Here is a 16784-nt window from a genome sequence, read left to right as displayed (position 1 = left end):
GAAATGTGAAAGCCCATTTTGCCACAAAGCGTCTATGTGTCTTAAAATGCCTTTTCTTTTTCACATAGCGCAACTCACACCTAGCTCCTATATATAATGCGTAGCCTAAAAGTAGTGTTGTGGTAATTGTGAGGCCCTTATCAGTCAGTGGGGTAGGGATTAGGAATTAATCGTGGTTAACTGGGCTTAATCACAACCTAATCGGAATTTTTACAACCATGCGTAAAAGTAGTTCTCTCAAATTTTCACCAAGTTCTCTTAGAATTCTTCGTTCGTTCCTCTATATAGGGGAATATTCAGGTTTACATGATAAAAAGAACAATTATAAAGATAGGTATATCAACTTTCAATGTATAAAAAAAACACAAAGCAAAAAAAGTAAGGTGTTTAGAAAAAGCTTAAATAAAGTTACGGATTTAAATTCTTTTTTCTCTCTTTATCACATTTAAAGGAAAGCTTTATAAAACATTTTAAATTGGAAACTTTACATATAAAATAAAATAACTAATCATCTTCACATAAACATATACAATAATTATACCAATTTATATGTAACGCCATAAGTACAAAATTTTGCAGCATGACATGGTGAACTCAATGATGCATAATTCATGCTTGAGTAGTAATTAAGTAGAGTTTTTGTCCATCATTAATCATATCCACATCAGAAATTTGACCTGCATCTTCTGTTATTATGATGCAATTAGAAGTGGGAGGAAGGTCCATCTTTAAATTATCTGCTGCTGTTTTCATGAGTTCATCAATGCAGTCCGGAACCCATAGTACAATCCCAAACTTGTTTTGATCCTTTGGTTCCCATGGCTGAAATGGATATATGGTACATTTTTTTCTTGCCATTTTATCTGTCACTAAACACAAATTAATTTATAGTTAGATTGACTGATAAAAAAAGAAAGGAAACGATTTCGTCTACGTAATGAACACGTTATAAATAGGAACAATCACGTGAATAGCCATGTTGACTAAATAAACTAACAAAATACCGAATGAAACTTACTTTAAAAGTTATAAATTTGACTGTCACAATTTCTTTTCATCAAATATCAACACGTGGACCACTTTTACATAAAACTTAGCTATTTTTGCGCCAGTTAGACTAACAACCAATAGCACACTGGCATGTGTCATAATTGGCACAAAAAGTTAAGTTTTGCGTCAACGTGACTATTTTTATTCACATGAGTACGTGACACATTTTGATTGGATGCGATCATTTGTAACTGTTAGATTAATAAACTTAAATACCTGTTGATTCTTGAGATCATGAAGGGAATTCTAACAACTGCAAAGATTTGGCTTCTTCCAATAACTTTATCAACATCTTGTTACCGGATAGTCTTGCTTCATCAAGAGGAGTGTTACCCCATCTACACATTCAAACCATAAGTTTTATTTTATGTTATACATTTAGCCTTTAAGACTCAACAAATATTGATCACTAAGTTATACCTGTCCTTCAATAGAACACCAGCTCCAGCTTCAACTAGCAACTTTGCTATTAAATATAATCCTTGTGATGTTGCAACATGAAGTGGAGTTCTAAAATCGTAGTCTTTTGAGTTCGGGTCAACACCGTATAATAAAGACCGTCTGATGATATCTTTGTCCCCTCTCGCCACATGTGAACACAAGAAGTTGCCAGGGCCGTTTATATTTAACAATGCCCCGTTTTTTACTAGTAAGGATGCAATGTTATCATGCGTGTTCTTGATCGCTTCAAACAAGGGCGTGTTTCCAAAGTTATCTATTGGTAACATGACATGAAGTATTTTATAAATATATTTGATTAGTTTAAATAATTTGAGAAAATCATGAATTAGTTTAAAGTTTACCTGAAATGTTAATTTCCACGTTGTTTTGAAGCAGGAAAAGTGTGATATCCATGTATCCTTTCGCTGCAGCAAGATGCTGTGAATGTCAAAAAGCTTGTTAGCTAGTAACCGAAATAACCAATACAACTGAATCCAACCGACAGTTTGGTTGAGGTCTTTCCAAAAAATAAAATTCCAGTTCGCTTTCAACTTTGCATGTACTGAAAACCAAATTTTCAAGCTTAAAAGACAAAACCGAAACTGAACTAAATCCATGGTGAATACTAAAAACCGAAGAAACTGAAACTGAATGGTTTCCAAAAAAATACTGAATGTTTGGTTTTCAGTTCGGTTTGAGCTCAGAACAGGCTCAGGAACACCCCTGATTCTATGCAACTAATGAATTTTTTATGTAAGATTTCTGCATGAAAAACATATGAGTGGTGTCCTTCCATCATAGTCTTTCTTGTTCGGGTCAGCTCCGGACCGAATTAAGCTCTTTATCTGAGGCAAATCTCCATTAAAAGCTGCACTATTGAGTCTTAATGCAAGTTCTGCTTCTTGCATTCCAATATGAGCTGTGATATCTGTCACCATATTCTTCATGCGATCGCCACTTTCTTTACCCTGCAAAAATATGTTTCAAGATGAATAAAAAGAAATAATGTGAATATTAATCAGTTTAATATTTCAAGTATTCACCTCTCTTAGATTGTTTAAGATCTTCCTTCCATCAAGAAAATATATTTCAAGAATATTAGTGAAAGTTTGTTTATCAAGCCGCAATAGTCGACAAAGTTCACACACTCGAATCGTGTATGGTTGTGGAATGTTACATAGAATCGAAACATCACCGAACGAGTCATGAAGTGTTAGATTTGATACTACTTCTTCTGATCCATCTTCACGTATTACAACCTCTTCCTGTACCAAATTTAGTTAATCATTATATAAAATTTTAACGCCTTGTTTGCGGTGTGCGCATATAATGTACATATGTGTGGCCCTTCGCCGGGGGGGTGAAATTTCACTAATTTTGACATTATTTTACTAACATATGAAAATAACTTTAAAAGTGATGAAAGGTTAATCATGCATCTTATGGTGGCAGACCCGGCCCAAAGGGAAGGGAGGGTGGGTTGTGGCTCATGGCCCGGCCTTCCAAGGGGCCCAAAGTTTTTTAAAGATATTTATATATGTTTCAAGTAATATATTTAATTTATACATTCATTTGATTATTTCAAAGTTTATAGTGTAATTGTTTAAACTATTACAAATCCAAATATATTTAAACCCATTACATACAGAAAAGAATGCTGATGATGTGACGATGACAATGTACATTAAATTCTAAACTTTAATAAACAAGAAGTTAATTTAATAGGAACACAAATTAGGGGTGTGAATTTATGACACGACATGAATTTAACAGTGAATTTGTGAGGTTTGAGTTTAGTATAAGCAGGTTTGGGACAGTTTCCGGTCAAACTCGTGAATATGGTAGTAATTTCCGGCATGACACGAAACTGTCGGAATGCAACACGAAATAATCAGGTTTTGGGTTGATATATCTATCTCAAAATAAAAACGGGTCGAGTTTGGGTTGACATGGTTAACCTGTTTAGTTAAACATGTCGACCCACAAACCTGTTTATGACCCATTTAACCCTTTTTTTCTATAACGGTATAACCCACCTACTCGATTAACACTTTTACAACCTGATTATCAGCCACCAACCAATTTGACACGTTTAGATAAATAGGCTAAACGGGTCTTTTTGGGTTGACATGTTCAACCCGCAACCCGACATGATTGGCATCCCTGCCCATGAGCAAGTTTAGCTAAAAGGGTTATTTTGAGGTTAGTCTGATGAGTTCACGGGTTGGCCCATTTAATCCATTTGTTTTTGCATATTTTCTAAAAAGTTGCGTTTTATTTGACAAATTAAACTAGTTGAGTAGTTTATACTTTAATAGTAATTTTTTTTATATTTATTTAGGTTTTTCTCTCAAATTTTGGAGTATAAATACGCAAATAAAACAAAATATCAGGTTAAGCAAGCATGTTCATGTCAACCCGTGAAAATTCATGTACGTAGTATTCAGCGTCATGACAAATCTTTAAGTTCATGTCAGGTTCAACCCACAAACACGACTCATTTAACACCCTTAAATAAAACCGTACCAGGTTACCATGACAGATGAAATAAAGCTGATCAACAACTATCCCTTGCTCCACTATTACTTCACCAGGAAGAAAAAACTCTTCTTGCACTCTAGTCACAACTTGATTAATAAACTCCGAAGAACACCCTCTAAAAAGCGACACCTTTTCAATATGCGTCTTATTATTCGAAATCTGCAACAAACAAAAACACACTTTAACGAAATGAAAAACCAAAAACAATAACAATCAAACAATATTCAAAACCAACATCATAACCTTAGCGCGAATAGAAATAGGAAGATCTTGAATAACAGCTGGATCATTATTACTGCTATCGTATTGCAGCCTTAAGTGACCTTTAATTTGATTTCGTATATCTGGATCCAGTTGATTTCTATCCATAAATTTAATAAGATCCTTCATTCGGTCCCTATATCTTTTGGTTTTTGATCCTTTTACAATTAAAGCGATCATGTTACCGATCAAATAAACTTCGAGAACCATGACGATTGAGACAAAAACCATAACAAATATCATTTCTCTTAAGTTCACTGTTGCCAAAATATCGTAAGCAAAATACAATGATGTTATGTAACGTTTCCAAAGGTTAATGTCTCTGAAATTTGAGTAGCTATAGTCGCCAAGTTTTAAGCTCCCGATCCACGTGTATCCTTCATCCACAGCTGGGAGGGTTGTTGCTAGATAGTAGAGTATGCATGCTGCCATATGCGTGCAGTAGAGCTTGACAAGAATAAGTTTTATGATCCTTGATAATAAATAGTTCACCCGAATGTCCTTTTTTAGCTTCGCAAATATTTCTAGAACCTTGCGTGCCCGTACAAGCCTGATTAGTAGAAGGTATCTCACTTCTTCTTTCTTACCAGACGCCTTAATAATATAATAATAAACGTGCATTATTGATCAGAAAGTACTATTTTAAGGTTTGAATTTCTGACATGACATGAAAAGTCGAAACATAACACAATCCTAACACAAGATCCAGGGGTCAAAACGCGACCAAGTTTAGTTAAACCGGTGATGTTCATGTCAACCTGACATGTTTGTGTGTTGACACGTTAAATTGTACCATTTAATTTTTTAATGTTTTTTAACTATGTTTTATGTAAAAAATAATCTGATTTGAGTATTTTATCCAAGGTATTAAAAAGGAGAAAATCCATAAATAACATGCTAGTACTTTTGATTGTAAAATTGTAATTTTAAAATACTATCATGCAAAAAAAGAAAAAACATTGGTTCAACGAGCTAGTCATGTTCATGTCAACAAATGGGTGTTAATTTCTGACACGACGCGAACCTAGCATTCATGTAGTGGCGAAGTTTGGACAAGTCATAGAGGTGACCCAAGTCACTGAGGGTGACAGGCTCAATAAGCTTCGGCCATGCATGCATGTTGATATCCACAGTTTGGGTTTGTTATAAACGGATTCGAGTAAGTTACAGGTCGAACCTATTTAGCTAATGAATGGTGTTCAGGTTAACCCGGTAAGTTCGTCGGTTGACTTGTTTAACCCTTTTATTCTTTGGTTTTTTTGTCTTTTATGCAATTTAAATTAAATCTGTTGGGTATCTTATACCTAATTTTAAAACTAAAAAGAAATTCGAAATTTCTAATTAAAATGTAATTGTTTTATAGAAATTTAAATTTTTGTTGTAAAAAGGTAAATTTATAGTAATAGGTGAAAATCCAAAAAAAAACAAAAAACAAAACAAAGCAAAAGGTTTTTGAGTAAAATGGGTCGTGTTCTGGTCAATCAGCATAAAACACGTCTTGTTCTAGTTCATAATCTAACATGATTTTGAGGCTCATATTGGGTCGAACATGCAAACACGAATTGTTTAATATCCCTTGTCCATATATGGAGTTTAGAAAGTTGTACCGTATAAAGTATATCCCAAGGCATGCAAGCGAGTAAATCAAAAATGAAATAGGATTTCAAATACCTATAAGAAGAAACTTAATAAAGTGAAACATTGAAACAACAATAATTAAGGTTGAATATTGGTTTTTCTAATGTTTTTGGGATTAATTAAAGACTGACCTAAGAGCGATGAGTTTGGGGCTAATGATGATTTTGTAGGTTTGGGTGTCTTTGTAAGCAACAAAGAACTGAACAACAACGTCGATGAAGAAAGCAACTTGACTAAATATGTCTAACAAATAGAGGCGGTCTGGTAAACCCCTGAAGAACGCAAACTCCATTGGTGTGAAGAAAGAAGAGTAGACTGCCCATACAAATATTACTTTCTCCCATACCCTGTACCATCTGTGCGCATCACGAAAATGTTTACATGTTTACTAGTGAGACCGTTAAAAACTAGACTAAAAAACATATGACATCATTATTAAATGTAATAATATATTAAAAATCTTATAGCTCTATAAAGCAAATTTTACTCAAAACCGATTCCACCATGTCTATTTTGCGACACCTCAACATGAAAGTAATAACCAAGTGTGGTGGTTGGGTTGGATCTAGCCATGCTATATCTATTGTGTAGGTTGAACATTGTGGATTAACGTTGGGGGTGACACCACCATCCCCTTCGCTCCTTTCAACGTTAACCTCTTATCGCCCCCATAGTTCTTGTTAATCCCTTTGACACGGTTTTTAAGGCCCCTTAGCCTCCACATCCCTTCATTAATCTCCGTAAAATTACATTAAAAACATTATATTTTTTTCTCATTTTAATTAAATAATTTTTTAAATATTTTTACCATTAATTTTTTCTCTCTCACTTACAAACACTTTCAAAAAACATTAAAATTAAAAAAACAATACGGTACCGTATTATTATTCTAATTTTAATGTTTTTGAAATACCGTATTATTTTTTAATTTTAATGTTTTTTGAAAGTGTTTGTAAGTGGGAGAGAAAAAAAATTAATGACAAAAATATAAAAAATATTATTTAATTAAATATACAAAAATATCATAAAATTTTCACTCCCCTCCACTTACAACACCTTAAATTACTCCATATATTATAAAAAAACTTAACTCATAAAAAATAAGGGATAAGATATGAATGCTCTTAGCTTGCAAGAGTGATGCCACATCGGCGAAGAGGTGGGTTTAACGCCTATAGCAATCGGCCTTATAATTACAAACATCAAACATATATACCTGGTTTCTTTGGGATCGGTTTCAAACTGATCTGGTTTTTTCACACCTTTAAGTGTGGTGCTAGCTGTCTGTCAGATTCCTTAAATTAAAATGAATTTTATATAAAAACTAAGTTGTTACCAACGGTTGTGATTATTCGAAACTGATGATTTTATCCACTGGTCTACTGCCACGTGTAGTAAAAAACCGGGTCGGGTCTAGGTTTTTTGTGCACTTCTATGTACTCTTGTATGATATTTTAACAACTAAATATCTGCACACTATTGGTTTGAACTCCGAACATCCTATTTCATAGCTTAACCACCTTACCACCCACCAAAATTGAATGACACTCTTGTACGATTTCATATTTTTATACTCTATTATATTGAAAACTTCTCCATCAATCTACGAGTAATACTCATACTCTGACTTATAACTCAATTCTTCTAATTCGAAAGTAAATAAAATAAAAATAAACCCTAAAATACAAAACTTTTGATCTCTCTCTGATATTGGATGCTTCAAAAGTTCCATTTAACAACTCATAAGATAATATTATAGCTCTTAACACTTTATAGTAATTACCAATTTCTTCTTTCGATAGTAGATAGACGTGACTCGACATTGCACCCTTAGAAACACAATATTACTTCATAAACTTTTAGCGCAAGACATCATGGATCATGGGACTCATGGTCCTTTTATTTGATGAAGTTGTTGGAATTGCTTTTGAGCCATAATATTAGACGAGACCGTGTTCGCTTTACCAATATGCGTGTCTTCTAGGACGATGAGATGATGATCATCCTCGACATCATGACTTAGCGAGGAGAAGAGAACTGACATGGCATCGAGGAAACAACTAAGAAGAGAAATGGAATAACTTTGTGTATTCTTCATATTTAAACACTTGATTTCTACTCCTTTGGTTTTGAATTGATTAGTACTCATTGGGTATCAAAGTAAAGGGAATTATGAGATAAATGTTGGCGCTTGCTAGTTGCTTGATTGGAAAATGGAAATCGAGTTGTCACTTTATATAGATAAAAAAGGAGAGGGTTAAATCGTCATTTTATATACTGAAAACCAATCACCTTTTTAACAATAATTAACACGATTTCAACAAAAACAAAAAGAGAGTTTGTGAGAGAATTATTGATGCTTCGTAAACAAGGCAAGTTGAATTATTAGACCATGTGTAGTCATAAAGCTCTACTATCAGGGGTTATGTGTTACGTGGCGCCCAGTTAGAGTTATGGTTTTGTACAAAAACAGGCTGTAGTCATAACTCTCCACATCCAGGCATTATGCGCCACGTGGCGCCCAGTCACTTTTACACTTTTTTTTTTTTTTTTAATTTTTAATAAGAATAATCAAATAACAATAATATTTTATTAAATAAATATTACAAGAAAATAAAAAAAAAATAATCGTCGTTGTTGTCGTCGTCGTCTTCGCCCTCTTCGCCGTCGTCCTCGTCGTCCTCATCGTCGTTTTCATCGTCTTCGCCATCGTCGTCGTTGTCTTCATCATCGTCTTCATTGTTGCCCTCGTTTTGATCATCGTTTTCAACAGGCAGAGGTCGATACATCCAAAGATGTTGGACCAAATCCTCCTTCAGTGCGTTATGTATCTCTCTTGACCGCACGGAATCCGAGTTTCGAGTCGTTGCTCCATACTTGCCGGAGTCCGTGGTGGATCCGGGTCCGGTATGAAAGTTGGACATATTGCTCTTCCCTCGTCCTCGATAATCATGTTATGCATTATGATACACGCATACATAGCACATCTCATTCTTTCTAAAGACCACAGACGACAAGGATATTTAACATAATGCCATCGTTGTTGAAGAACACCAAAACACCTCTCGATATCCTTTCTCGCAGACTCTTGCACTTTCTTAAAATACTGTCTTTTTTCATCCATCGGGTCCTGAATGTTTTAACAATTATCGCGAACTCTGGATATATTCCATCACCCAGATAGTACCCATGATGGTAGAAGTTATTGTTAGCCCAAAACGAAGCGATGGGAACGGTCCCAGAAATGTAACTCTCCATCACAGGAGACTGCTCTAAGACGGTTATGTCATTATTGGAACCGGGAACACCAAAGAATGCCGACCAAATCCAAAGGTCGTATGAAGCTATCGCTTGAAGGCTGACTGTTGGTCCCTTTTGATCGCCTCGTGTGAATTGACCTCGCCATGCAGTTGGACAATTAGCCCATTCCCAATGCATGCAATCTACACTCCCTATCATGCCAGGGAAACCATGCACCCTTGTATGTGCCTCGTAAAGACGTTGTAGATCGTTAATGTTGGGCTCTCTCAGATAATGTGGTCCATATAGTTTAAATATTCCTATATTTTACAAAACTTTTATAAAATAAATGATCACAGTAAACAAGTGATAAACTATTTAAAAAAAACAAAACGTACCGTAACGAAAATACTCCAAGGTGTCCCGAGTTGTTTTTTCGGCCATCTTTAAATACTCGTCGTTGATGTCGGTCGTGTTTCCGTAGGCGAGCACGCGCACGGATGACGTAACCTTCTGAATAGCCGTGAATCCTAGCGTCCCTCGAGCGTCAAGCTTTTGCTTAAAGTAATCAAACTCACGCTCCAAATCATTGGTGATGCGTATAAATAAATTTTTAGACATCCGAAAAGACGCCTAAAGGTCTTCGGGTTCTTGTATCTCGGCGAGTCACAGAAGTAATCCGCCATCAACCGGTTGTTGGCTTCGGCACGATCTCGTTCGATATATGCTCTTTTTGAAACGGGGGGTGGAGAGCTAATGGCACCCGTAATGGAACTCATATACTATGTCGCGAGCATAATCGCACTCGTAACCGCCTGTTCCTCCTCCACGTCCTCGGCTTCTTGGTCGGGCCCGAAAAACTGTTTATATATAGATGGAGGATCCATATATAGTGAATTTTGTGTAAAGGAATTATAGAGTTGTAGAGTTGAAAGAGAATTTTTATAAATTTGATAAGTTTTGATTGGGAATTAGTTGGTTTAATATATAAAGAAATAATTTTTTTTTATTTATTCACCAACGGTAATATGCAACGGTCCATTTTTTATTTTTGTGCCATTCTGCGCGTTTTGTATACAACGTAGCAAAAAAAAATCATATAACGCAGGGGGGGCGGTGTACCCCCCGCGTTTTCCTCCTAAACGCTACACAAAACTCACCCACTTCAGGTGGTCTTAGGTTGCTGAGCTTCAAGGAAAGAGTCGTATTGTCATTTTGACTTCCCTACCTAGAGGTGCACAAATCGGTTTTTTTAAAAAAACCGGCTCGGTTATTAACCGGACCGGTTTTTTTCGTCCTGGAAAAAAACCGGTTCGGTTAATAACCGGACCGGTTAATAACCGGTTTTTGTGCATGAAAACCATAACCGGTCAAACCGGTTACGACCGGTTTGGGAACCGGTTAGAACCGGTTAATAAACCGGTTTTTTTATTAACCGGTTTTTTAATAACCGGTCTAACCGGTTAACCGGTTTTTTTTTTTTTTAAATAACCATTATTTTTTCACAGTATAAACAAACCGGTAACTACAAGGCAAACCGGTAACTACAAGCATTAAATCGTTATCGCATATTCGTAACTCAAAAATACATAACTTTCATTTATAGCTTTTACATTAAAAATACAAACATTAAATCGTTATCGCATATTCGTAACTCAAAAATACAAACATTAAAGAATGCTTAGACACGATTACATTAACAACTTGCTGTTTCTTACTCATTATTTTCATCGCTAACCGATCCCGAGCTATTTCTTAGGTAATCGTCGTACGCGGCTTCTTCATCGGTCATTGGTTGAGTGTGTCCTTGATTGACCTCGTCTTCATACAAGCCCGCCTCATAGTCCATTTCCCCCTCGAGTGAGCGTTGATGTTGTGCCCTATCTAAAGCGTCCGAGTAATCCTTGTAGCAAATAGACATCTCTACAGCTGGTGGAGTGAGTCGAGTCCTCCTAATCGATATAACCCTGCCAGAAACAGAAAAAGCAGACTCCGAAGCTACCGTGGAAGCTTGGACCGTTAGTAAATCTTTGGCCATGGCGGCGAGGATCGGAAACTCATCCTCCTTACCTCTCCACCAAGCCAGCAAATCAAGACTTCTAAATTCATCTGGAGTCATGTGTTTCACAAAGTTGGTACCACCATACCTTCCAAGTTCACTGCTTGGGGTGTTTACCTTTTGACGTTTACCGGCGTCTTCCCAAATCATGTAGTACATCCCCATTTCAAGGTCGGTTTGGGATTGGGATTGGGCAACAGCTCTTAACGAGTCATGAATTTGGGAAGACGACCCGTATTTTGTAAGGTAAACATCATACATGTTAGACAAGGTGGTGTTGAAAGCATTCTTTAAAGTTTGGTTATAATAGGGGTTTTGATCGTCGTTTAACTCTAGCTCATCACAAATTTTTTCTATTAAAGCTTCAACACCACCAACATTTATGCAAGGGTTTAACGCAGCAGCACATGTCAAAACAGCGGGTAGTTGTTGAAAATATTTTCTAAATTTTTCTTTCATTTTTACACCCATATCAAAATAAGGTGCACCCCTACAATGAAGTTCACTCAACTTTGTGCACATGACAGCAATTTTTGGTAAAGCAATGGGGCTTGTTGGATAGTAAACCCCGGATAAACTTGTTGTGCAAGATTTAAAAATTTGAAATACCTCCGTAACGATCTCAATCAATAACCAGTTTCTAGGATCGTACGGTGCACATTTACCCCTACTTGACATTATTTGATGAAACGCAACTAGTGATTCTTTTTGTTGGATGGCTTTCTCAAACATATCACAAGTCGAGTTCCATCTTGTTGGACAATCCCAATTGGGCCCCAAACATTGACAATTAGCTTCATCACAAAATTTTTTGTATCTTGAAAATGTTTTATTGTTGCTAAAAACATCTCGTAACATTCTTTTAAAATTGTTTCTTTGCGTTTCGATCACGTTTAACCCATCTTGCACGGCCAAGTTGATAATATGTGCAATGCATCGGCTATGAAAAAACGCTCCATCACAAATAGGTTTATACTTTAATTTTAAATGGCCAACCGCGGCCGTATTGTTGGACGCGTTATCAAACGAAATTGAAAAGATTTTATCTTCAATCTTGTATTGTCGAATGACTTTATCCAAGAGTTTAAAAATATTTCTGCCCGTGTGCGGGTAATCAAACAATTGAAACGCAACGGTTCGTTTCATCATTTGCCACGACCCGGGGTCAACCCAATGAGCCGTCACACAAATGTATGAGTCGGGCGAACCATTAGGTACCGACCACACATCCGTTGTTAAGTTTACACCAGTTTGTAAGTTTTAAAAGTATGAAATTAGTTCGGATTTAGCGTTTTTCCAAGCTTTAAGACAATCTCTTCTAAGGGTCGAACGACTTACGTGTTGGTAGCGTGGTTGAACATACTTTTGCATCATCGACGTGAATTGAGGGTTGTCGAAGTGGTTGAAAGGAAGTGTATTTTGAATCACAAAGTTTGAAAACTGTTGACGTACCGCTTCAAGGTCGTACGTAAACACCGTTCCTTGATTCGTCATCTCCGGCTGCGAACTACTTCCCGATTCGTCCTTCAAGGCCTTGCAAAAGGGCCTTTGTACATGCGCTCTTAAAGGGGAGTTTGCATCTTTGCCATAAAACTTCAAACAATGTTTGCATCGAGCTTTTTGGGTACCGTTAGACATTTCGCATAGGTCGAAATGTTGCCAAACATCTTGGTTTCGTTTCGTGGGGATGACCCGAACGACCGTTTCTCCCGTGTTCGAGGCACCCATGTTGACGGATGAAGCAGCACTTTGGGAGGCCATGATAATCGACTACGAAATAAGAGCGTATGGAGTGGTAATGTGGTATAATTGAGCGTGAGATAATCGCGTATGTAATAAACGTTTAGAGCGTTTGGAGTTGTATAATCGAGTGTGATCTAACCAATACCCAACCTAAGCTATATATAGATGTTTGTGGGGGTAAAATGGGAAAAAAAAAACGGTCAAAAATAAGAAAAAACGGCTATATGGCCGTTACTCAACGGGAAAAAACCGGTTTTTAACCGGTTAACCGGTTTTTTTATAACGGTCAAAAACCGGTTTATAAAAAAACCGGTTAACCGGTTTTTCTAATAACCGGTTATTAAAAAAACCGGTTTTTTAAAAACCGGTTATTAAAAAAAACCGGTTTTTTTTTAAAACCGGTTATAAAACCGGTTTAGGCTCCAAATTGTGTAACCGATATACAAACCGCCGGTTTGTAAACCGGTCAAACCGGTTTACAAAAAACCGGTTTTCTTAAAAACCGGTTTCCGGTTTAAACCGGCAAACCGGTTCGAGGACCGGTTTTTTTGACCACCTCTATCCCTACCCCTTCCCAAGTTTCAAAAATCAAACTATAACCTCTTTGTTATTGGGAGATTGATGGATAAGACCACTAACGTCGTACACGGAAACCCTTAAAAATTTCGAGGTCTGATTCAAGTAAAAAACGGACCCTAAAATTCAAAAAAGTAAATATCACTCTTTAGGATTTGAAAACAAAACCTTTGTTTACATAACCAACACTCTTTCTATTGCATTAAAATAAATTTATACATATTACATATTTATTTATTTTTTCACAAATATGTCCACGGGGAGCCTTGGTCGATCGGCCTCCGACCTAGTAGTGTGATACCCTCTGACCTAGTAGTGTGATACGATTTGGAAACTATTAATGTTATTATGTATGCTACTATATTATATAGTGGATCTGGTTAAGACAACATGGTCTAGTCATAGTGATGCATTAGAGCTCTTCAAATTTGGAAAATGTGGTAGACTAAATATAAGAAAATCGTCGTTCTAAAAAACCACGTTTGATGGTATTCGTGATAACTTTAGTAGCGCATTAATCTTGTTATATAATAGTGCATTTACATATGACTAGCGCATTCGACGGACAACGATCTAACACCATAACCAGAATGACCATCCGACCATAACTGAAATCTTGTTTTCGTTCCATAAATAAGTACTAATATGTATCAAAAGTGCGGTCTCTAACTCCTGCGGCTCCAACTTTCTGTTTTAGTCTATAGATAATTAACAATATTATAAAGATAACAAATAATTGATACATAACAAATTAAACATAAATATTCATCTCACATACGGTGAGCGTAGTTATCGGTGAGGCAACTTATGAGGTTTGAGAATTGAGTGTGTGAATTCTATGGATGGAACTCAAATATTATAAAGTTTATAGTGAAAGATCTTTGGAAAATCGATATGTTTGATTGTTTGTGAAACGTCTAAACATGAATGATGACAATCTTGAAAAATGAAGAGTTGGTGGGTTATGGGTGATTGGGTAGTAGTAAAGGAAGAGAACCATGCTATGAAGACTTAATTTATGACAAGTCAACTACAATGAGTACATAGATGATCAAAAGGCGGATTCATATTTCATAGGAGTATAGGACATGTGCTCTAATTTTATTGTTATCGAGTGGGAAAAGAAATACAATAAGGCAAACTTGTTTTTTTGTTGAATCGAATGATGAGGGCATAATAAAAATGTAGTCATTGGTTTTAAATTGGATGAGAAATGGTGAGGTGGATCTTAACTTTAACCTTAACAATGCTTCCTCCTTGATCATCTCTGTTGTTAATTCCCTCGTCCTTAGCATTTCAAGATCATCAAATAGTTGTTAAGAAGATCGCTTGGATATCCTTCTTTTTATCTTTTGCAACAACTTGGTTGAAACCAAAATCTAACAATATTCGTCTATCAGTAAAGACTCCCGTTGGCTTCATAATTTCATTTCCTTGTCTATTTTACTCATATATCATTATCTCATACCAAACATATCTTTATGATGTAATGATTTGAATCTTTTTGTTAAGTTGTATAATCTTATCAAAGTCTTAGATATGCAGTCGGTTCATATAGATTCGACAGTATTTTTAGTTAATCTTCTTTTAACTTTTTTCATATATCCTACTTGGGTTGTATGCGTCCCAACACGTTGAGCTATTGATTGTTAGGCTATGTGTTACACTCATCACTTGTCAGTTATCACTCTCCAATCACTCTCCATTCACTTCCACCTAAGTGTTGTCATTCACATCCATCACTCAACATACGTTATACCCATGATTCATCTTTCATTATTTTTCTTAGTTTTAATTCAAATAAATAAATAAGTAAATAATAATTCCATTCAACTACTCAAAAGATGCCTCGTGATCACCCAAACTATATGGGTGATGAACGGTATGAATTATGAGGATGGTCACTCTCACCACGCAAAAGTGAGTAATGAGTGTGGCGGCGTGGTCTTCCTGTAGCTCACCACACACACCATCCACATCATCCCAACATTCATAACATATTGCCTGTTACTAAACAAGTATCACAAATTTTATGGTACTTAAACGTATTACTATGAATCACTTCCTCTTTTATTCAACACTACGAATCTATCAAGATAATTGGCGGGCCCTTTGCTGAGTCATGGATGCCAAAAGAAGAGAAACTAATTGGAGCATAAAAAACAAGTGATAAAGCAGATTCATTAAAATGCTTGTATTGACATTAGACACCCAAATACCCAATCAAACAAAAATATAGAAATATCAGCCATTTAATAAAGATAAATAAATAAAAATAAATTTCATAGAAGGGTAAGAAATTAACATCTTTATAATGGATTAAGACAAATCAATAGTGAAGACGATGTAGTGACTAGTGAGTTAGTGACATTATGGTTGACAATGCCAAATGACTTATACATAATATGTTATATTCGATTAAAAAAAAACGTTGTATCCTTCGATCGATCACACTTATTCTCTTGATTTATTTTAAGTATAGTATTACTATATTTAAGTTAAATGATTTTTTGTAAGTGTTGATGAATTGCAACGTACAAAGGCGTGTCTAACTCAAGCACTCGTTCAGTACATGCACGATGTGTCTATCTTATACAACAGTGTTTTACTATATATATCTATAAGAAAACGTAATGGCTTCACTATATATATCTATATATATATATATATATATATATACACATATATATATTGTGTAAATTAAATAAAAAAATAAAAATATGTTTATGTTTTGGTGATTAGTGAAAAGTAGGGTTTAAGAGTGGGGCGTGTTTTTCTTTGGATAACGCTAGGAGCAACAGCGCCCATCTTTGGAGGTGTGGACAAACGCTTCATTGCAGATGTCGTAACACACACTAGTGAGTGTGAAATGTGAAAGCCCATTTTGCCACAAAGCGTATATGTGTCTTAAAATGCCTTTTCTTTTTCACATAGCGCAACTCACACCTAGCTCCTATATATAATGCGTAGCCTAAAAGTAGTGTTGTGGTAATTGTGAGGCCCTTATCAGTCAGTGGGGTAGGGATTAGGAATTAATCGGGGTTAACTGGGCTTAATCACAACCTAATCGGAATTTTTACAACCATGCGTAAAAGTAGTTCTCTCAAATTTTCACCAAGTTCTCTTAGAATTCTTCGTTCGTTCCTCTATATAGGGGAATATTCAGGTTTACATGATAAAAAGAACAATTATAAAGATAGGTATATCAACTTTCAATGTATAAAAAAACACAAAG

At 35.7% G+C, this 16784-nt stretch overlaps 1 pseudogene; it reads right to left on the bottom strand.

Annotated features, from left to right (window-relative positions):
• Nucleotides 1-609: 609 nt before the first annotated feature.
• LOC143594211 (potassium channel SKOR-like) lies at nt 610-6504 on the bottom strand (annotated as a pseudogene).
• Between the last annotated feature and the right edge of the window lie 10280 nt (nt 6505-16784).

This window comes from Bidens hawaiensis, unplaced genomic scaffold (assembly GCF_021521415.1).
Source record: "Bidens hawaiensis isolate Kalapana, Puna unplaced genomic scaffold, B.hawaiensis_p1.1 tig00043335_1, whole genome shotgun sequence".
Taxonomy (NCBI): domain Eukaryota; kingdom Viridiplantae; phylum Streptophyta; class Magnoliopsida; order Asterales; family Asteraceae; genus Bidens; species Bidens hawaiensis.
Note: the sequence above shows the minus strand (reverse complement) of the source record. Positions and strands in the feature narration are given on the sequence as shown.